Source organism: Aegilops tauschii, chromosome 3, assembly GCF_002575655.3.
Source record: "Aegilops tauschii subsp. strangulata cultivar AL8/78 chromosome 3, Aet v6.0, whole genome shotgun sequence".
NCBI classification, from domain to species: Eukaryota; Viridiplantae; Streptophyta; class Magnoliopsida; order Poales; family Poaceae; genus Aegilops; species Aegilops tauschii.
This window is the reverse complement of record NC_053037.3, coordinates 13,209,472-13,232,474: the sequence shown is the minus strand read 5'-3', so window position 1 is coordinate 13,232,474 and position 23,003 is coordinate 13,209,472. Positions and strand designations below refer to the sequence as shown.

At 46.8% G+C, this 23,003-nt stretch overlaps 1 long non-coding RNA gene across 1 annotated transcript; it reads right to left on the bottom strand.

Annotated features, from left to right (window-relative positions):
• Positions 1 to 18,896: 18,896 nt before the first annotated feature.
• LOC141020898 (uncharacterized) lies at positions 18,897 to 22,126 on the bottom strand. The gene is made up of 2 exons (XR_012180891.1): positions 21,278 to 22,126; positions 18,897 to 20,374 (listed from the first exon to the last, which is right to left on the bottom strand). It is a non-coding gene; the product is annotated as an uncharacterized lncRNA (long non-coding RNA).
• Positions 22,127 to 23,003: the final 877 nt, after the last annotated feature.

Genomic DNA, 23,003 nt, shown 5'->3' with positions numbered 1-23,003 from the left:
ATCACCCTAGCATATCCTTCTGGAATCGGCCGGCAGTGGTAGGTTGCACCGGGTTCAGGAGGTAAAACAGAGGCAACAGCCGCCTTGACTTTGAAGTTCTGCCATTGCGCCATAAGGTGGCAATGTTGAGACTCCGTGATAGCATCCACGGGGTAGCTAGCAGGAGCCGTCAAGACATGCTCCGGCTGAAGCAGCTCGGTGGAAGCCACGCTGCTTCTCCGCTGAGATGGCGGGGTAGTTTCGGCATGTCGATTGCCGTCTCGTTCCTCTAGCGCTTGAACCCTTTCGTGCAGCTTCTGAATTTGGGTCTGCTCCATTTTTTTCCTCCTCTCCTAGCTTTTGTAGCCGCCTGCGTCTGGAAAACCAGCCTTCCACGAAACGGAGCCTGGCGTGCCTCGTGTCCGTCCAGGGTGCTCAGGATTCCCGAGGGCCATTGTGAGCTCGTCGTTCTCTCTGTCTGGAACGAACGTCCCTTCCTGCGCTGCATCGATATATTGCTGAATCTTCTTGACTGGTATTCTCAAAAGCTCGTTTGTCCAAACGCACCTCCCTGATACAGTGTCCAATTTTCCGCCAGCCCTGAAGAACCAAGTCCGGCAACGGTCTGGCCAGTTCATTGTCTGTGGTTCGATCCCTTTTTCAAGCAGATCATTCTCAGCCTTGGCCCACTTAGGCAGGGCTTTGAGGTAGCCACCTGACCCCGTGCGGTGGTGAAGCTTCTTCTTCGCAGCATTCTTCTTGTTTGTCGCTGACATCTTCTTACTCTTTTCCGATGTCTTGTGGGCCACAAATGCGGGCCAGTGATCTCTGATCTTCTCATACCGGCCGATGAATTCTGGTGTCTCTTCTTTGTCGACAAACATTTTCAGTCCATTCTTCCACCTCCTGAATAGGTTTGCCATCTTCTTAAGAGCATGAGACTTGATTAATTGCTCTTTAACTGGCTTCTCCTGATCCTCCTCTGGCGGTAGGGTGAAATTTGCCTTCAGCTCAGTCCAAAGATCATCTTTCTGCATATCATTGACATAAGACACCTCAGGGTCTTCCTTCTTAGGCTTATACCATTGGTGGATGCTGATCGGGATCTTGTCCCTAACAAGAACCCCGCACTGAGCAGCAAATGCTTCCTTTGTCCGGATGGGTTCAATCGGTTGGTCGTCGCGCGCAATTGCTGTGATCTCAAACCTTTCATCCGAGCGCAACTTTCTCTTCAGGCCTCGTCTCTTTACCGAAGTTGTGCTTGATCCGGAGGGCTAGAAAAAAGAAGAAAGACGAGAGTTAATTAATATGTGTACATACCAAAACAATGAATGCATCAATTAGCTAGTCAGCACAGGCTTAACTAATATATTTACCTGGCCGGACTCTGTTCGGTCACCGGAGCCATCACCACGGGCTCCTTCTTGCACCAGCATTGGGTCACCGGAGCCATCATAATCATGTCTTTCCTCCCCCACTCTTCGATCACCGTAGCCTGCTTCTTCACCCTGTTCTTCCAGACCATCATTGTCGTTAAGATACGACAAGATATCACCTCCGGCTAAGATTATATCCCCCAACACCTCTTCTGCTTGCTCGTCTCGTCCGTGCTCCATTGTTTCTGCAAATATTACAACATGGCAATTATTACACAAACATGACAGCAGGTGGATATATTAGTGCAAACGTAGACCTAGCTTATTCCGGGTTTGGGGTGGCCTCGGCAACGCTTCAAGGGTAGGGGCGCGGCGGGAGGGGGTAGGAGACAAACATCGTTTTTTCTAGGGTTTGGGTGTCCTTGAGAGTTTTGGTCGAGCGAGAGGGCCCGGGGGTGGTCCCGTGGTATAAGTTATCACGGTCGAAGTTAACCGGGAGGGGTTTATCCGGGAGGGGGAGGCAACTGGCGATGAAAACTGAAACTTTTCACAAGTGTTTGTTATATAGTCCGACGTGCCCCCCCTCATGTCGAAGTTATCGGGGAGGGCCTGGGTAGATCGACAACGACGACGCTCTTTTTCTAGGGTTTGGCTGGCCTCGATAGTTGGTCGGGCAAGCGGACCGCCTCTCTCTCATGCATGTCCGACGTCCCCCCTCATGTCAAAGTTATCGGGGAGGGGGTAAATTTTACAAAGTTTTCATACAATCAAGGAACTCTATATATATCATCATCATCTATCATCACAATCAAAGAACTCTATATATCATCATCATCATCATATCATTTACAGAAAAATTCTAAAGAAAAAATAATCTATATATCACAATATCAATATTTTCTATATACATACATCCATACATACATACATACACATACATATACATCTACATTAATTATATATATATGAACAAAAAAATACTAATTCTATGAACATAAAAAGGTCTATATATACATACATACACACATATATATATATACATCTACATTATATATGAACAAAAAAATACATACACTTTACTAATAAAAAAAGACAGCGGGCCGGGGCGGCGGCAGCTCACAACGTGGGTGGCGACGGCGACGGCGGGGGCGGGGCAGGGTGCGGGCTCTGGGGCAGTGACGTACGGCGACGACGACGGCGGTGGAGGGGCAGGGGCTCGGGAGCGGCGACGACGACGGCGGAGGCGGGGCAGGGCGCAGGCTCGGGGGCGGTGACGGCGACGATGACGGCGGGGGCGGGCAGGGCGCGGGCTCGGTGACGGCGACGACGACGGCGGGGCCGGGGCAGGGCGTGGGCTCAGCGACGGCACGGCGGAGGGGCCGGGGCATGGGCGCGGGCTCGGCGATGGCGATGGTGGGGGCGGGGCAGGGGCGCGGGCTCGGGGGCGGGGCGGCGACGGCGTCGGGGCAGCCTGGCGGCGTCGATGTGCTCGGCGTCGTCGGGCGGCAACTACGAGATGAGAAGTGAAATTTTTCACAAGTCTTGCTTATATCCACTGAGCATTGGTCCCGGTTCGTGACACCAACCGGGACCAATGCCCCCTTTAGTCCCGGTTGGTGCCACCAACCGGGACCAAAGGCCTCCTTTCAGCAGCCCAAAGGGCGGGAAGTGGCGGCCTTTGGTCCCGGTTCGTGGCACCAACCGGGACCAAAGGACATGTGCTGCCCGCGTCGCGACCAAAGTTTAGTCCCACCCCGCTAGTTGAGAGAGCTCGAGAGTGGTTTATAAGCGCTGCTGCGCCCACCCTCTCGAGCTCCTCTCAACTGCAGGCTTTCGGGCCTAACCATACACTATGTGCCTGTGGGGCCTACTAGGCCACCTGCGGGCCTGAATCCTGGCCCATGGTTGGGTTTCTAGTCGTATTCAGGCCGTGGTGGCCCAGTAGATGGCATTTTTTTTCTTTGTTGCTTTATATTTTATTTTGTTTCTACTTACAACAAAATACTTCATGTTGCTATTTTTATTTATTTTATTAAAGTTTATTTTTTAATTCTTTTTGCTTTTAGGTCACAAAAATTATAAACTTTCTGTTAGTGCCATTAGTTTTCAAATTTGAATAGTTTAAATTTGAATTCTTTGAAATTTGTGTGAATCACTAGTTTGTGATTAACTTTACTATAAAAATAGATTTTGGAGTGATTCTTTTTCCTGCTATTTAATATTACTGTGTTTTATGATTCTATTCAAAAACAGATTTTGTTATTTTAGTTTCTAACAAAAAAATCTTTATGATAATGCTTTTTGCTATTAAAGTTTCTAACAAAAACATTCTTTATGAAAATTCCTTTTGCTATTGGAGTTTTATAAAAGCTTTTTAGTTGATTCTTTTGGCTATTGAAGAATATTATAGTTTTGTTTTAGTTGATCATAACAGCATATTTTAATTGATTATTTTTAGTTCATTCTTTTTGCTATTAGTTCATGAGCTATAAATGACCCTTAAATTGAAAAGCACTACAAATGAACTCTGAAAAGGTTGAAAGTTGGCATGGTATCATCATTTCCTACCCACATAGCATGTGCTAAAAAGTTGAGAGGGTTACGACAAAAACTGGATGCACTTCGTGTACAAAATGGACAATCTCTTCCGAAGTATCAGGGTTTCGAACGAAAACTCATATGTTACAAAGGGATTTCATTTTTTTGAACTTATTTGAACTCCAGACTTTTTGTGTGTTCAAAATGCACCATTCAAAGCCACATCATCAATTTTCAACCCTTTCTGACTTCATTTGTTATTTTTCATGCATTTACTGATTTTCATGAGCTATATGACCGTGAAATTGAAAAGCACTACAAATGAACTCTGAAAAGGTTGAAAGTTGGCATGGTGTCATCATTTCACCCACATAGCATGTGCTAAAAAGTTGAGAGGGTTACGGCAAAAACTGGATGCACTTCGTGTATAAAATGGACAATCTCTTCCGAAGTATCAGGATTTCGGACGAAAACTCATCTGTTACAACAGGCATTTCAAATGAACTACAAAAAAGGTTGAAAGTTGGCATGGTATCATCATAATAGTTGTGGAGAGAAAGTCTTCACTTTTTCTTCGCTTGTGTCCTTTGCTTATTGCGCCGTAACCATGGATAATCTTCATCGTTTATCAGGATGCTTGGATCAGCCTTGACTTTGAAGGGAGGAATTTCATGAAACTTTTCATAATCTTCAGACATGTCTGTCTTGCCCTCCACTCCCACGATGTCCCTTTTTCCTGAAAGAACTATGTGGCGCTTTAGCTCATCGTATGATGTATTCACTTCCTTATCTTTTCTTTTTCTCGGTCTGGTAGACATGTCCTTCACATAGATAACCTGTGCCACATCATTGGATAGGACGAACGGTTCGTCAGTGTACCCAAGATTGTTCAGATCCACTGTTGTCATTCCGTACTGTGGGTCTACCTGTACCCCGCCTCCTGACAGATTGACCCATTTGCACTTAAACAAAGGGACCTTAAAATCATGTACGTAGTCAAGTTCCCATATGTCCACTATGTAACCATAATATGTGTCCTTTCCCCTCTCGGTTGCTGCATCAAAGCGGACACCGCTATTTTGGTTGGTGCTCTTTTGATCTTGGGCGATCGTGTAAAATGTATCCCATTTATCTCGTATCCTTTGTAAGTCAATACAGTCAAAGATGGTCCCCTGGACAACGAGTACAACTCATCACAAACAGTGTTGTCACCTCTGAGACGTGTTTCCAACCAACTGCTGAAAGTCCTGATGTGTTCACATGTAATCCAGTCGTCGCACTACTCCGGGTGTTTGGAGCGCAGACTGTTCTTATGTTCATCGACATACGGGGTCACCAAGGTAGAGTTCTGTAGAACTGTGTAGTGTGCTTGAGACCAAGAATATCCGTCCCTGCATTTTATTGAGTCCCCTCCAAGCGTGCCTTTTCCAGTCAGTCTCCCCTCATACCACGATTTAGGGAGACCTGTCTTCTTAAGGCCAGGAATGAAGTCAACACAAAACCAAATGACATCCTCTGTTTGATGGCCCATGGAGATGCTTCCTTCTGGCCTAGCGCAGTTACGGACATATTTCTTTAGGACTCCCATGAACCTCTCAAAGGGGAACATATTGTGTAGAAATACGGGCCCCAGAATGACAATCTCGTCGACTAGATGAACTAGGACGTGCGTCATGATATTGAAGAAGGATGGTGGGAACACCAGCTCGAAACTGACAAGACATTGCGCCACATCACTCCTTAGCCTTGGTATGATTTCTGGATTGATCACCTTCTGAGAGATTGCATTGAGGAATGCACATAGCTTCACAATGGCTAATCGGATGTTTTCCGGTAGAAGCCCCCTCAATGCAACCGGAAGCAGTTGCGTCATAATCACGTGGCAGTCATGAGACTTTAGGTTCTGGAACTTTTTCTCTGGCATATTTATTATTCCCTTTATATTCGACGAGAAGCCAGTCGGGACCTTCATACTGAGCAGGCATTCAAAGAAGATTTCTTTCTCTTCTTTCGTAAGAGCGTAGCTGGCAGGACCTTCATACTGCTTCGGAGGCATGCCGTCTTTTTCGTGCAAACGTTGCAGGTCCTCCCATGCCTCAGGTGTATCTTTTGTCTTCCCATACACGCCCAAGAAGCCTAGCAGGTTCACGCAAAGTTTCTTCGTCACGTGCATCACGTCGATTGAAGAGTGGACCTCTAGCTCTTTCCAGTAGGGTAGGTCCCAAAATATAGATTTCTTCTTCCACATGGGTGCGTGTCCCTCAGCGTCATTCGGAACAGCTAGTCCGCCGGGACCCTTTCCAAAGATTACGTGTAAATCATTGACCATAGCAAGTACGTGATCACCGGTATGTTGGGGATCGTAGCATAATTTTAAAATTTTCCTACGCTCACCAAGATGCATCTATGGAGTCTACTAGCAACGAGGGGAAAGGAGTGCATCTACATACCCTTGTAGATCGCGAGCGGAAGCGTTCCAATGAACATGGATGACGGAGTCGTACTCGCCGTGATCCAAATCACCGATGACCGAGTGCCGAACGGACGGCACCTCCGCGTTCAACACACGTACGGTGCAGCGACGTCTCCTCCTTCTTGATCCAGCAAGGGGGAAGGAGAGGTTGATGGAGATCCAGCAGCACGACGGCGTGGTGGTGGATGTAGCGGGCTACTGGCAGGGCTTCGCCGAGCTTATACGAGAGAGAGAGGTGTTGCAGGGGAGGAGGGAGGCGCCCAAGGCTGTCGGTTGCTACCCTCCCTCCCCCCCTTTATATAGGCCCCCTGGGGGGCGCCGGCCCTGGAGATGGGATCTCAAGGGGGGGCGGCGGCCAAAGGGGGGAAGGGGTTGCCTTGCCCCCCAAGGCAAGTGGGAAGCCCCCCCACCCTAGGGTTCCCAACCCTAGGCGCATGGGGAAAGGCCCATGGGGGGGCGCCCAGCCCACTAGGGGCTGGTTCCCTTCCCACTTCAGCCCACGGGGCCCTCCGGGATAGGTGGCCCCACCCGGTGGACCCCCGGGACCCTTCCGGTGGTCCCGGTACAATACCGGTAACCCCCGAAACTTTCCCGGTGGCCGAAACTTGACTTCCTATATATAATTCTTCACCTCCAGACCATTCCGGAACCTCTCGTGACGTCCGGGATCTCATCCGGGACTCCGAACAACTTTCGGGTTTCCGCATACATAAATCTCTACAACCCTAGCGTCACCGAACCTTAAGTGTGTAGACCCTACGGGTTCGGGAGACATGCAGACATGACCGAGACGCCTCTCCGGTCAATAACCAACAGCGGGATCTGGATACCCATGTTGGCTCCCACATGTTCCACGATGATCTCATCGGATGAACCACGGTGTCGAGGATTCAATCAATCCCGTATGCAATTCCCTTTGTCAATCGGTATGTTACTTGCCCGAGATTCGATCGTCGGTATCCCAATACCTTGTTCAGTCTCGTTACCGGCAAGTCTCTTTACTCGTACCGCAATGCATGATCCCGTGACTAATGCCTTAGTCACATAGAGCTCACTATGATGATGCATTACCGAGTGGGCCCAGAGATACCTCTCCGTCACACGGAGTGACAAATCCCAGTCTCGATCCGTGCCAACCCAACAGACACTTTCGGAGATACCCGTAGTGCACCTTTATAGTGACCCAGTTACGTTGTGACGTTTGGCACACCCAAAGCACTCCTACGGTATCCGGGAGCTGCACGATCTCATGGTCTAAGGAAAAGATACTTGACATTGGAAAAGCTCTAGCAAACGAAACTACACGATCTTTATGCTATGCTTAGGATTGGGTCTTGTCCATCACATCATTCTCCTAATGATGTGATCCCGTTATCAATGACATCCAATGTCCATAGTCAGGAAACCATGACTATCTGTTGATCAACGAGCTAGTCAACTAGAGGCTTACTAGGGACATGTTGTGGTCTATGTATTCACACATGTATTACGATTTCCGGACAATACAATTATAGCATGAACAATAGACAATTACCATGAACAAAGAAATATAATAATAACCATTTATTATTGCCTCTAGGGCATATTTCCAACAGTCTCCCACTTGCACTAGAATCAATAATCTAGTTACATTGTGATGAATCGAACACCCATTGCGTCCTGGTGTTGATCATGTTTTGCTCTAGGGAGAGGTTTAGTCAACGGATCTGCTACATTCAGGTCCGTATGTACTTTACAAATATCTATGTCTCCATTTTGAACACTTTCACGAATGGAGTGGAAGCGACGCTTGATATGCCTGGTCTTCCTGTGAAACCTGGGCTCCTTGGCAAGGGCAATAGCTCCAGTGTTGTCACAGAAGAGAGTCATCGGGCCCGACGCATTGGGAATCACCCCTAGGTCGGTAATGAACTCCTTCATCCAGACTGCTTCCTGTGCTACCTCCGAGGCTGCCATGTACTCCGCTTCACATGTAGATCCCGCCACGACGCTTTGCTTGCAACTGCACCAGCTTACTGCTCCTCCATTCAAAATATACACGTATCCGGTCTGTGACTTCGAGTCATCCAGATCTGTGTCGAAGCTAGCGTCGACGTAACCCTTTACGACGAGCTCTTCGTCACCTCCATAAACGAGAAACATATCCTTAGTCCTTTTCAGGTACTTCAGGATATTCTTGACCGCTGTCCAGTGTTCCATGCCGGGATTACTTTGGTACCTTCCTACCAAACTTACGGCAAGGTTTACATCAGGTCTGGTACACAGCATGGCATACATAATAGATCCTATGGCCGAGGCATAGGGGATGACACTCATCTTTTCTCTATCTTCTGCCGTGGTCGGGCATTGAGCCGTGCTCAATTGCACACCTTGCAATACAGGCAAGAACCCCTTCTTGGACTGATCCATATTGAACTTCTTCAATATCTTGTCAAGGTATGTACTCTGTGAAAGACCAATGAGGCGTCTTGATCTATCTCTATAGATCTTGATGCCTAATATATAAGCAGCTTCTCCAAGGTCCTTCATTGAAAAACACGTATTCAAATAGGCCTTTATACTTTCCAAGAATTGTATATCATTTCCCATCAATAGTATGTCATCCACATATAATATGAGAAATGCCACAGAGCTCCCACTCACTTTCTTGTAAACACAGGCTTCTCCATAAGTCTGTGTAAACCCAAACGCTTTGATCATCTCATCAAAGCGAATGTTCCAACTCCGAGATGCTTGCACCAGCCCATAGATTGAGCGCTGGAGCTTGCATACTTTGTTAGCATTCTTAGGATCGACAAAACCTTCCGGCTGCATCATATACAACTCTTCCTTAAGGAAGCCGTTAAGGAATGCCGTTTTGACGTCCATCTGCCATATCTCATAATCATAGTATGCGGCAATTGCTAACATGATTCGGACGGACTTCAGCTTCGCTATGGGTGAGAAAGTCTCATCGTAGTCAACCCCTTGAACTTGTCGATAACCCTTAGCGACAAGTCGAGCTTTGTAGATGGTCACATTACCATCTGCGTCCGTCTTCTTCTTAAATATCCATTTGTTTTCTATGGCTCGCCGCTCATCGGGCAAGTCAGTCAAAGTCCATACTTTGTTTTCATACATGGATTCTATCTCGGATTTCATGGCTTCTAGCCATTTGTCGGAATCCGGGCCCGCCATCGCTTCTTCATAGTTCGAAGGTTCACCGTTGTCTAACAACATGATTTCCAGGACAGGGTTGCCGTACCACTCTGGTGCGGAACGTGTCCTTGTGGACCTACGAAGTACAGTAACTTGATCTGAAGCTTCATGATCATCATCATTAACTTCCTCCCCAGTCGGTGTAGGCACCACAGGAACATTTTCCCGCGCTGCGCTACTTTCCGGTTCGGAAGGGGTGACTATCACCTCATCAAGTTCCACTTTCCTCCCACTCAATTCTTTCGAGAGAAACTCCTTCTCTAGAAAGGACCCGTTCTTGGCACGAAGATCTTGCCTTCGGATCTGAGGTAGAATGTATACCCAATAGTTTCCTTAGGGTATCCTATGAAGACGCATTTTTCCGACTTGGGTTCGAGCTTTTCAGGTTGAAGTTTCTTGACATAAGCATCGCATCCCCAAACTTTTAGAAACGACAGCTTAGGTTTCTTCCCAAACCATAATTCATACGGTGTCGTCCCAACGGATTTCGACGGAGCCCTATTTAAAGTGAATGCGGCAGTCTCTAAAGCATAACCCCAAAATGAGAGCGGTAAATCGGTAAGAGACATCATAGATCGCACCATATCTAATAGAGTGCGATTACGACGTTCGGACACACCATTTCTCTGAGGTGTTCCAGGCGGCGAGAGTTGTGAAACTATTCCACATTGCCTTAAGTGTGCACCAAACTCGTGACTTAATATTCTCCACCACGATCTGATCGTAAGAATTTTATTCTCCTGTCATGTTGATTCTCAACCTCAGTCTGAAATTCCTTGAACTTTTCAAAGGTTTCAGACTTGTGTTTCATTAGGTAGACATACCCATATCTACTTAAATCATCTGTGAGAGTGAGAGCATAACGATATCCTCCGCGAGCCTCAACACTCATTGGACCGCACACATCGGTATGTATGATTTCCAATAAGTTGGTTGCTTGCTCCATTGTTCCGGAGAACGGAGTCTTGGTCATCTTACCCATGAGGCATGGTTCGCACGTGTCAAATGATTCGTAATCAAGAGACTCCAAAAGTCCATCTACATGGAGCTTCTTCATGCGCTTGACACCAATGTGACCAAGGCGGCAGTGCCACAAGTATGTGGGACTATCGTTATCAACTTTACATCTTTTGGTATTCACACTATGAACATGTGTAACATCACGTTCGAGATTCATCAAAAATAAACCATTGACCAGCGGGGCATGACCATAAAACATATCTCTCAAATAAATAGAATAACCATTATTCTCGGATTTAAATGAGTAGCCATCTCGAATTAAACGAGATCCAGATACAATGTTCATGCTCAAAGCTGGCACTAAATAACAATTATTGAGGTTTAAAACTAATCCCGTGGGTAGATGCAGAGGTAGCGTGCCGACGGCGATCACATCGACCTTGGAACCATTCCCGACGCGCATCGTCACATCGTCCTTCGCCAGTCTCCGTTTATTCCGTAGTTCCTGTTTTGAGTTACAAATATGAGAAACCGCACCGGTATCAAATACCCAGGAGCTACTACGAGTACTGGTAAGGTACACATCAATTACATGTATATCACATATACCTTTGGTGTTGCCGGCCTTCTTCTTGTCCGCTAAGTATTTGGGGCAGTTCCGCTTCCAGTGACCACTTCCCTTGCAATAAAAGCACTCAGTCTCGGGCTTGGGTCCATTCTTTGACTTCTTCCCAGTAACTGGTTTACCGGGCGCGGCAACTCCCTTGCCATCCTTCTTGAAGTTCTTCTTACCCTTGCCCTTCTTGAACTTAGTGGTTTTATTCACCATCAACACTTGACGTTCTTTTCTGATCTCTACCTCAGCTGATTTCAGCATTGAATATACCTCAGGAATGGTCTTTTCCATCCCCTGCATATTGAAGTTCATCACAAAGCTCTTGTAGCTTGGTGGAAGCGACTGGAGGATTCTGTCAATGACCGCGTCATCCGGGAGATTAACTCCCAGCTGAGACAAGCGGTTGTGCAACCCAGACATTCTGAGTATGTGCTCACTAACAGAACTATTCTCCTCCATTTTACAACTGAAGAACTTGTCGGAGACATCATATCTCTCGACCCGGGCATGAGCTTGGAAAACTAATTTCAGCTCCTCGAACATCTCATATGCTCCATGTTTCTCAAAACGCTTTTGGAGACCCGGTTCTAAGCTGTAAAGCATGCCGCACTGAACGAGGGAGTAATCATCAGCACGCTGCTGCCAAGCGTTCATAACGTCTTGGTTTTCTGGGATTGGTGCATCACCTAGCGGTGCTTCTAAGACATAATCTTTCTTGGCTACTATGAGGATGATCCTCAGGTTCCGGACCCAGTCCGTATAGTTGCTGCCATCATCTTTCAGCTTGGTTTTCTCTAGGAACGCGTTGAAATTGAGGACAACGTTGGCCATTTGATCTACAAGACATAGTGTAAAGATTTTGGACTAAGTTGATGATAATTAAGTTCATCTAATCAAATTACTCACTGAACTCCCACTCAGATAGACATCCCTCTAGTCATCTAAGTGAAACATGATCCGAATTCAACTAGGCCGTGTCCGATCATCACGTGAGACGGACTAGTCAAGATCGGTGAACATCTCCATGTTGATCGTATCTTCTATACGACTCATGCTTGACCTTTCGGTCCTCCGTGTTCCGAGGCCATGTCTGTACATGCTAGGCTCGTCAAGTCAACCTAAGTGTATTGCGTGTGTTCCGAGGCCATGTTTGTACATGCTAGGCTCGTCAACACCCATTGTATTAGAACGTTAGAATCTATCACACCCGATCATCACGTGGTGCTTCGAAACAACGAACCTTCGCAACGGTGCACAGTTAGGGGGAACACTTTTCTTGAAATTATCATAAGGGATCATCTTACTTACTACCGTCGTTCTAAGCAAATAAGATGCAAAAACATGATAAACATCACATGCAATCAAATAGTGACATGATATGGCCAATATCATTATGCTCCTTTGATCTCCATCTTCGGGGCACCATGATCATCTTCGTCACCGGCATGACACCATGATCTCCATCATCATGATCTCCATCATTGTGTCTTCATGAAGTCGTCACGCCAACGATTACTTCTACTTCTATGGCTAACGCGTTTAGCAACAAAGTAAAGTAATTTACATGGCGTTTATTCAATGACACGCAGGTCATGCAAAATAATAAAGACAACTTCTATGGCTCCTGCCGGTTGTCATACTCATCGACATGCAAGTCGTGATTCCTATTACAAGAATATGATCAATCTCATACATCACATATATCATTCATCACATCTTCTGGCCATATCACATCACAAAGCACTTGCTGCAAAAACAAGTTAGACGTCCTCTAATTGTTGTTGCAAGTTTTTACGTGGTTTGTAGGTTTCTAGCAAGAACGTTTTCTTACCTACGTATGACCACAACGTGATTTGCCAATTTCTATTTACCCTTCATAAGGACCCTTTTCATCGAATCCGTTCCGACTAAAGTAGGAGAGACAGACACCCGCTAGCCACCTTATGCAACTAGTGCATGTCAATCGGTGGAACCTGTCTCACGTAAGCGTACGTGTAAGGTCGGTCCGGGCCACTTCATCCTACAATGCCGCCGAAACAAGAAATGACTAGTAGCGGCAAGAAGAATTGGCAAACTCAACGCCCACAACTGCTTTGTGTTCTACTCGTGCATAGTAACTACGCATAGGCCTGGCTCATGATGCCACTGTTGGGAATCGTAGCATAATTTTAAAATTTTCCTACGCTCACCAAGATGCATCTATGGAGTCTACTAGCAACGAGGGGAAAGGAGTGCATCTACATACCCTTGTAGATCGCGAGCGGAAGCGTTCCAATGAACGTGGATGACGGAGTCGTACTCGTCGTGATCCAAATCACCGATGACCGAGTGCCGAACGGACGGCACCTCCGCGTTCAACACACGTACGGTGCAGCGACGTCTCCTCCTTCTTGATCCAGCAAGGGGGAAGGAGAGGTTGATGGAGATCCAGCAGCACGACGGCGTGGTGGTGGATGTAGCGGGCTACTGGCAGGGCTTCGCCGAGCTTATACGAGAGAGAGAGAGGTGTTGCAGGGGAGGAGGGAGGCGCCCAAGGCTGTCGGTTGCTGCCCTCCCTCCCCCCCTTTATATAGGCCCCCTGGGGGGCGCCGGCCCTGGAGATGGGATCTCAAGGGGGGGGCGGCGGCCAAAGGGGGGAAGGGGTTGCCTTGCCCCCCAAGGCAAGTGGGAAGCCCCCCCCCCCCACCCTAGGGTTCCCAACCCTAGGCGCATGGGGAAAGGCCCATGGGGGGGCGCCCAGCCCACTAGGGGCTGGTTCCCTTCCCACTTCAGCCCACGGGGCCCTCCGGGATAGGTGCCCCCACCCGGTGGACCCCCAGGACCCTTCCGGCGGTCCCGGTACAACACCGGTAACCCCCGAAACTTTCCCGGTGGCCGAAACTTGACTTCCTATATATAATTCTTCACCTCCGGACCATTCCGGAACCTCTCGTGACATACGGGATCTCATCCGGGACTCCGAACAACTTTCGGGTTTCCGCATACATAAATCTCTACAACCCTAGCGTCACCGAACCTTAAGTGTGTAGACCCTACGGGTTCGGGAGACATGCAGACATGACCGAGACGCCTCTCCGGTCAATAACCAACAGCGGGATCTGGATACCCATGTTGGCTCCCACATGTTCCACGATGATCTCATCGGATGAACCACGGTGTCGAGGATTCAATCAATCCCGTATGCAATTCCCTTTGTCAATCGGTATGTTACTTGCCCGAGATTCGATCGTCGGTATCCCAATACCTTGTTCAATCTCATTACCGGCAAGTCTCTTTACTCGTACCGCAATGCATGATCCCGTGACTAACGCCTTAGTCACATAGAGCTCACTATGATGATGCATTACCGAGTGGGCCCAGAGATACCTCTCCGTCACACGGAGTGACAAATCCCAGTCTCGATCCGTGCCAACCCAACAGACACTTTCGAAGATACCCGTAGTGCACCTTTATAGTGACCCAGTTACGTTGTGACGTTTGGCACACCCAAAGCACTCCTACGGTATCCGGGAGCTGCACGATCTCATGGTCTAAGGAAAAGATACTTGACATTGGAAAAGCTCTAGCAAACGAAACTACACGATCTTTATGCTATGCTTAGGATTGGGTCTTGTCCATCACATCATTCTCTTAATGATGTGATCCCGTTATCAATGACATCCAATGTCCATAGTCAGGAAACCATGACTATCTGTTGATCAACGAGCTAGTCAACTAGAGGCTTACTAGGGACACGTTGTGGTCTATGTATTCACACATGTATTACGATTTCTGGACAATACAATTATAGCATGAACAATAGACAATTACCATGAACAAAGAAATATAATAATAACCATTTATTATTGCCTCTAGGGCATATTTCCAACACGGTAAGCATGGCGGGCTTCTTCCGGTGATCTGCCTCGCCTTTGAAATGCTTGCCTTTCTTTCGACATTGATGGTTGGTCGGAAGAAATCGACGATGGCCCAGGTACACATTCTTCCTGCATTTTTCAAGGTATATACTTTCAGTGTCATCTAAACAGTGCGTGCATGCGTGGTATCCCTTGTTTGTCTGTCCTGAAAGGTTACTGAGAGCGGGCCAATCGTTGATGGTTAAAAACAGCAACGCGTGCAGGTTAAATTCCTCCTGTTTGTGCTCATCCCACGTACGTACACCGTTTCCATTCCACAGCTGTAAAAGTTCTTCAACTAATGGCCTTAGGTACACATCAATGTCGTTGCCGGGTTGCTTAGGGCCTTGGATGAGAACTGGCATCATAATGAACTTCCGCTTCATGCACATCCAAGGAGGAAGGTTATACATACATAGAGTCACGGGCCAGGTGCTGTGATTGCTGCTCTGCTCCCCGAAAGAATTAATGCCATCCGCGCTTAAACCAAACCATACGTTCCTTGGGTCAGCTGCAAACTCAGCCCAGTACTTTCTCTCGATTTTTCTCCACTGCGACCCGTCAGCGGGTGCTCTCAACTTCCCGTCTTTCTTACGGTCCTCACTGTGCCATCGCATCAACTTGGCATGCTCTTCGTTTCTGAACAGACGTTTCAACCGTGGTATTATAGGAGCATACCACATCACCTTCGCAGGAACCCTCTTCCTGGGGGGCTCGCCGTCAACATCACCAGGGTCATCTTGTCTGATCTTATACCGCAATGCACCGCATACCGGGCATGCATTCAGATCCTTGTACGCACCGCGGTAGAGGATGCAGTCATTAGGGCATGCATGTATCTTCTGCACCTCCAATCCTAGAGGGCATACGACCTTCTTTGCTGCGTATGTACTGTCAGTCGGGCATTTCGTTATCCTTTGGAAGCTTCTTCTTCAATATTTTCAATAGCTTCTCAAATCCATTGTCAGGCACAGCATTCTCTGCCTTCCACTGCAGCAATTCCAGTACGGTACCGAGCTTTGTGTTGCCATCTTCGCAATTGGGGTACAACCCTTTTTTGTGATCCTCTAACATGCGATCGAACTTCAGCTTCTCCTTTTGACTTTCGCATTGCGTCCTTGCATCGACAATGACCCGGCGGAGATCATCATCATCGGGCACTGGTTCCTCTTGATCTTCAGCAGCTTCCCCCGTTGCAGCATCATTGGGCACATCGTCTGGTTCCTCTTGATCTTCAGCAGCTTCCCCGGTTGCAGCATCACCGTATTCAGGGGGCACATAGTTGTCATCGTCCTCTTCTTCTTCGCCGTCTTCCATCATAACCCCTATTTCTCCGTGCCTCGTCCAAACATTATAGTGTGGCATGAAACCCTGGTAAAGCAGGTGGGTGTGAAGGATTTTCCGGTCAGAGTAAGACTTCGTATTCCCACATGTAGGGCATGGACAACACATAAAACCATTATGCTTGTTTGCCTCAGCCACTTCGAGAAAATCATGCACGCCCTAATGTACTCGGAGGTGTGTCTGTCACCGTATATCCATTGCCGGTTCATCTGCGTGCATTCCGCTAAACCGTACAAATCTCAAAGAAAATGGAGCTTTGAGGTCGAGCTTCGAGAGGAGAAAGCTTAACTACTGTGGCTCGGGCATTTCATCGAACACCTCATGTGCATAGGAGGTGAGCTAGAGCACCTCATTGGTCCCGGTTGGTGCCACCAACCGGGACTAAAGGGGGGGCATTGGTCCCGGTTCGTGGCACCAATCGAGACTAAAGGGGGGCATTGATCCCGGTTCGTGGCACCAACCGGGACCAATGCCCACCTTTAGTCCCGGTTGGTGCCACCAACCGGGACCAAAGGACATGTGGTGCCCGTGTCGCGGCCAAAATTTAGTCCCACCTCGCTAGTTGAGAGAGCTCGAGAGTGGTTTATAAGCGCTGCTGCGCCCACCCTCTCGAGCTCCTCTCAACTGCAGGCTTTTGGGCCTAACCGTTCTCTTTGCCTGTGGGGCCTACTGGGCCGTCTGCGGGCCTGAATCCTGGCCCATGGGTGGGTTTCAAGTCGTATTCAGGCCGTGGTGGCCCAGTAGGTCGCATAATTTTTTCCCTGTTTTTTGTTTTCTCTTTTGCTTTATTTATTTTGTTTTGTTTCTACTTACAACAAAAAACTTATTTATTTTATTCCATTTTGTTTCTAATTACTTATGTATTTTACTTTATTTATTTTATTTTTATTTATTTTACTGCTGTTATTTTTATTTATTTTATTAAGGTTTATTTATTTTATTTACTATAGTTTATTTTATTAAGGTTTATTTATTTTTATTTATTTTATTAAGGTTTATTTATTTTATTTACTACAAAAAAATGAACATAGATGCGCCTATAGAGAAAATTCAACCTAAATTCATAATAAATTTCTATGAAATTCAAATAAATTTACTCTGAATTTAGGTCAAATTCCCTGTATAAGGGCATCTATTTTCACTTTGAGAGGAGCTCAACAAGGCAGAGAGGGACGGGCTTATAAACCGGCGTGAGCGCCCTTCGGTTGGCGAGGTGGGACTAAACTCTGACCGCAACTAGGACCAACCCTTTAGTCCCGGTTTGTGTTATGAACCGGGACTAAAGGGTGAGCCTCTGGTCCCGGTTCAAGCCACCAACCGGGACCAATGGTGGTGGGCCAGAAGCGAGGCCCATTGGTCCCGGTTTGTCCCACCAACCGGGACCAAAGGGGCCGGACGAACCGGGACCAATGCCCCCACGAGGCCCGGCAGGCCCCCGGCCGCAGGAACTGGGACCAATGCTCATATTAGTCCCGGTTCGTGACTGAACCGGGACTAATGTGAATATTGCCCTGTGACCAAAGCCCAGTTTTCTACTGGTGGAAATACATCACAAGGGCCCTTTAATCTCCTAATGTTGGACAAAACTGAAGTTTTATAGTCTTTTTCCTTTTGCAACCTTGTAACTGTTTGTACATAATTGAAAAAAATACCATAGAACGGTTGTTCTACGGTCAGGGACTCAAGAAGAAAAAAAATTACACCATGAAGCAAAAAAAATCACATTAAGATGTGCTTCACACACCCTGCACCGTCTTCTCGCCCCTTCCCCACAGAAATAAATACTCTGGTGTAAGCCTGATTATCGGGAATTAAAATGCAGCTGAGTTATATACCCAGACCACTTAGAGCATCTCCAACAGACGTCCAAAAACTGTTCCGCGCGCTAAAATTTGGGTTTTTTAGGCGCCGGACAGCTCCAGCAGAAGTTGTAAAATGATGCGCGCACAAAAAAGGGTTGGGTGCGCACTGAAAAACGCTATTGCATGCTGCAAATTTGAGGTGCCGAATTGCGCGCGCTTCACAATTTACACTGCGTGTTTTTTGGGCGTACGTTTTTAGGCATCTGCTAAACCAATGTTGAGTCCGGTGCGCTAAAAGTGCTACAGTGACGCGCTAAAACTATTTTAGGGCGCGAAACTTTTGTGCTCCTGTTGGAGATGCTCTTAAGAATAAAATGTGTCGATGATAACATGAACGGCTGTGCTATAGCGGTGGGCATCTTGCAAAAATTAATTGTAATTAGTTGGAAACTAGCGGATAACATCAACGCTACCCTTGTTGAGTTTCCATGGTGTGGGACTCTTCTAGGTGCTTCTCAATGTTTGAAAGGAGGGGAACCAGCGTATATTTTGAGAAAGAAAAACAAGAAACTAAATTGGATGGAATCTAAATTGAACATAATGTCTTGATGCAAGCTGATCGACTTAGTCACTTGCAAATATCATTCTCAAGATGACTGAGACATAACAAATGTGAAAAGCCCCCGCAGAAAGGAAAAAAAATGTGACAATCGATTACTGCAAAATCTCATGATAAACCAAAATAATACACATGGGGTGCATTGTGAAACTAATATAAAGTTATCAAGCAGCAGATCCCGTTTCTTCCATGACATGACACAAAAGGACAATTCGATGGTGTAACAAACAAACAATTCGGATATAGGTAAATCTTGCCCTGCACTCAATCAAACTCCAGAATGATGCCTGTCGTCCGCAGATCACACAACAGAATTAGGAATCCTCACGACACATGAAGGGATAGAGACAGCCCCGGTATTCCCCGTTCAGCCGCTGCACACGCATGCTCCGGAGATGCACCGCAAAATAGTCGTACTTGTCCATCTTGAAGATTATCTTGAAGAAGACGTACCCATTTCGTGAATGCACGTTGCTAGCGCTCCTGACGACATCGGCCGCATCAACGTCCGCGACCAGCCCCGTGATGATCGGATATAGCTCCACTTCTCTTTCCAGGTTGCACTGTTTGAAGACACGCGTAATACTGCCCTCTCGCGGCTTCGGTAGGCTGTAGAGCCGGAGCACAAGGAACTTATTTATGCAGACGAACCAAAGCTTCTCGTCGTCTCCCCTGCCATAATCCACGAACGCGCCACACTTCGGCGTCACCAACAAAGAAGCCCCCCCTGTGCGCATATCCAGCATCAACATCATCATGACATCCGTCATGTGCATGCATCCAATACTCTTGAACAGCGCGGCGCCAGCCCGAGCTGCCTGTCCACCATGAGTACCACCAATGCACCAGCCGCGGGTCCTCATACTGCTGGCCCGATAAGGAAGGGTGCTCCAGCTGCTGTCACCAGCGGAGCCACCCGAGTGCACAAACGTCTGGTAGATCCACTCACCATGGTGGTCACCAGGTACCGCCACCACACACACCACCTTGAACGACACATCTGAGGCTCCAGGTCTGAGCAGACGCCTATTATTGGCAGCTAGTGCATCATCACTGAAGATGGCAGCGCCGAAGAAGAAGCAATACTGGTTGTTTACCACTGGAGGGAGTGCCTGCAAGTCATGGGTGACAGGGTTGTATATCGCGAGCATGACCGACTCGTGAATGATGAGTCGTTCATGGCAAAGGAGGAGAAGGTTCTCCAAGGAGTCCACGATGGACCACGGGCCACTGGGTAGAGACAGTGGATTGTTCGCTTGGATGTTGTTGGTCTTCTCGGCGAGTTCGGGTGATGCAATTTGGTCGATGGGACTAAAGAATATGGAGCGAATAGCCAACTCTTCTGGTGAGAAGACCTCTTGAAAAATGCCACAGAGCATAGGTGGTCGGTGACGGCGAAGGATGCCACGGTCGGTGATCAAATGGCACCATGTTTTGCAAGCTAGCATAGAGTGGGCAATGCTTGTCGGATCCGGCAGGCATGAGAAGATGTTTGCCTGGATGTCTTGGTGGAGGAGGTCAACATAACACATCTCAGGTGCATCCATGGTCATCTTGGATGGTTCTCCACTTTCTGCACAATTGCACATTCACAAAAATGAATTACAGTGAATTGTGCCGGATAACATGTAATGGTGATATTTTTTGTGCAAAATTCACAACGGTGACACTGCTCTCCAAATTTAATTGTCATCAATATGTGCAACATCAGTGGTCGTTGATGGTTAGAAAACTAAGAGGGACATATATGGACATATCCCACATGGTGTCTTGGCCTGCAACGTTGTAGAATAGCGCAGTACCAAAGGCCCAACAATCCATCAGGCATATACACCGGACTTATTAGACAACAAAAGACTTACTATTTCTCGCTGCCCTACCCTTCCTCTTTCCCCACAGGTCGTGGTGCATCCTATAGATCAACCGCGACACAACCCAACTACATGTTTGTGTATGTCTCCACCACCTCTAGCAGGCTACTCCTTCAATTTTCCCCTACCTTGATGTAAGGCAAGACGATGGATATCCCCTGCCATCACACGCCAAACATGTTCCTATTGGTCAAGTTGTGAGGCAAGCGATTGAGCGGTTCACTAGAACTGGAAGCGCTTCAAGATCCAACCCATCTCTATCCTTGGCAGCATCACCTCTTTCCTCCCCTCCCCACCCCCACCCCCCCAAAAAAAAGGTTGGCATCGCCCTGACCCAAATCCCCATTTTCTCATCAATCCCTTCTCCTCTTGACCTAGAAAAGCTCAATGATGAAAAGTCGAAAGAAGTCTACTGATGACCAAATCCCACATGAGGGAAAGATGGACAAGGGCCACTAATTCTCGCGCTAGCATTCTCGTGTCGCTCTATCACACTTTCCGATTCATCCGAAACACCAGATCTATTCTCCTCAATTTGACGCGCTTTCTATTTACAAAATAGCTTGCTAGAAAAAAATTATTGGTTAAAGATCTGGGAATCATACCAAAGGACTCCCCACCCTGTCTTAGGGTGATTTGTAGATCTGCAGATTTGCGCTGCTAGAGTTCTAACCTTGTGAGGATTATGACGACTATGAGGTGTGGCGGCGGAAGGATGTTGAGAGCTTCGCTCTAGGGTTATGGTGGGAGGAGTCAAATAGGTGTCACCGTTTGGATTTTTGTATATTGTGACCCATGTGGCGATGTGTGGCGTCTTATACATATATGGCTAGTTTTGAGGCCAATATTAAATGAATGTAACAATTCAGCATGTTTTTATTGTTATCTAAGGTACATGTCGTGTGTTTGGGTAAAATATGTATGGGTAGAAATATTCACAAAATTTATGTCTGAGCACAATCTCTATTTTTCCTTCTTGCAAACCGTAGCCCACCATACATGAACAGTCAAAGATGTCTAATCTAATTTTACAACCTACCGATGGAGCATGCAACCTCTTATGAGCCACCTCTTACAAAGCAGGAAATTTCTGATGAAAAGACTGCACTACTTGACCATTTACCTAAATTCATGCACATTTATCACATTCAAAAACATTTTTCTAAAATTCATTACTATTTTCTAAACATTGCATGTACATATTTATAAATACATTATCATTTCAAAAAATTCATGTTTCTAAAATTAGTGAACATTTTAAAATTTAATGATTATTTTTCTAATATTTTCAATATTTTTAAAACTCTAGTGTGTTTTGAAAAATCATGGCTTCTAAGAAAGTTCTCTAAGATTTTCTTAAAATTTCGAATATTTTTCTTCAATCTAAGAATCTTTTTTCAAGTCAGAAGAAAACCTAAAAAAAACTAAAAGCGAACAGGAAAATCAGAAGAAGAAAAAAACAAGAAAACCGGATGAATGCGCCAAACCGGATGAACTCTAGCGGTCCTCTCCCTGTTTGGGGGCAGGCTACTCCTTCAATTTCCCCCTACCCTGATGTAATGCAAGACGATGGATATCCCCTGCCATCACACGCCAAACACGTTCCTATTATTTGGTCAAGTTGGGAGGCAAGCGATTGAGCGGTTCACTAGAGCTGGGAAGCGCTTCAAGATCCAACCCCTCTCTATCCTTGGCAGCATCACCTCTTTGCCCCCACCCCCACCCCCTCTCCAAAAAAAAGGCTGGCATCCCCCGCACCCTTATCCCCATTTTTTCGTCAATCCCTTCTCCTCTTGACCTAAAAAGCTCGATGATGAAAAGTCGAAGGAAGTCTACTAATAACCAAATCCCACATGAGTGAAAGATGGACAAGGGCCACTAATTCTCACGCTATCATTCTCGTGTCGCTCTATCGCACTTCCCGATTCATTCGGAATACCAGATCTATTCTCCCCAATTTGACGCGCTTTCTATTTACAAAATAGCTTGCTGGAGAAAAATATTGGTTAAAGATCTAGGAATCATACCAGAGGACTCCCCACCCTGTCCTAGGATGGTTTGTAGATCTGTAGATTTGTGCCGCCAGAGTTCTAACCTTGTGAGGATTATGACTATGAAGTGCGTCAGCGGAAGGATGTTGAGAGCTTCGCTCTAGGGTTATGGTGGGAGGAATCAAATAGGTGTCGCCATTTGGATTTTTATATATTGTGACCCATGTGGCGATGTGTGGCATCTTATACACATATGGCTGGTTTTGAGGCCAATATTAAATGAATGTAACAATTCAGCATGTTTTTATTGTTATCTAGAAAAGATACATGGCATGTGTTT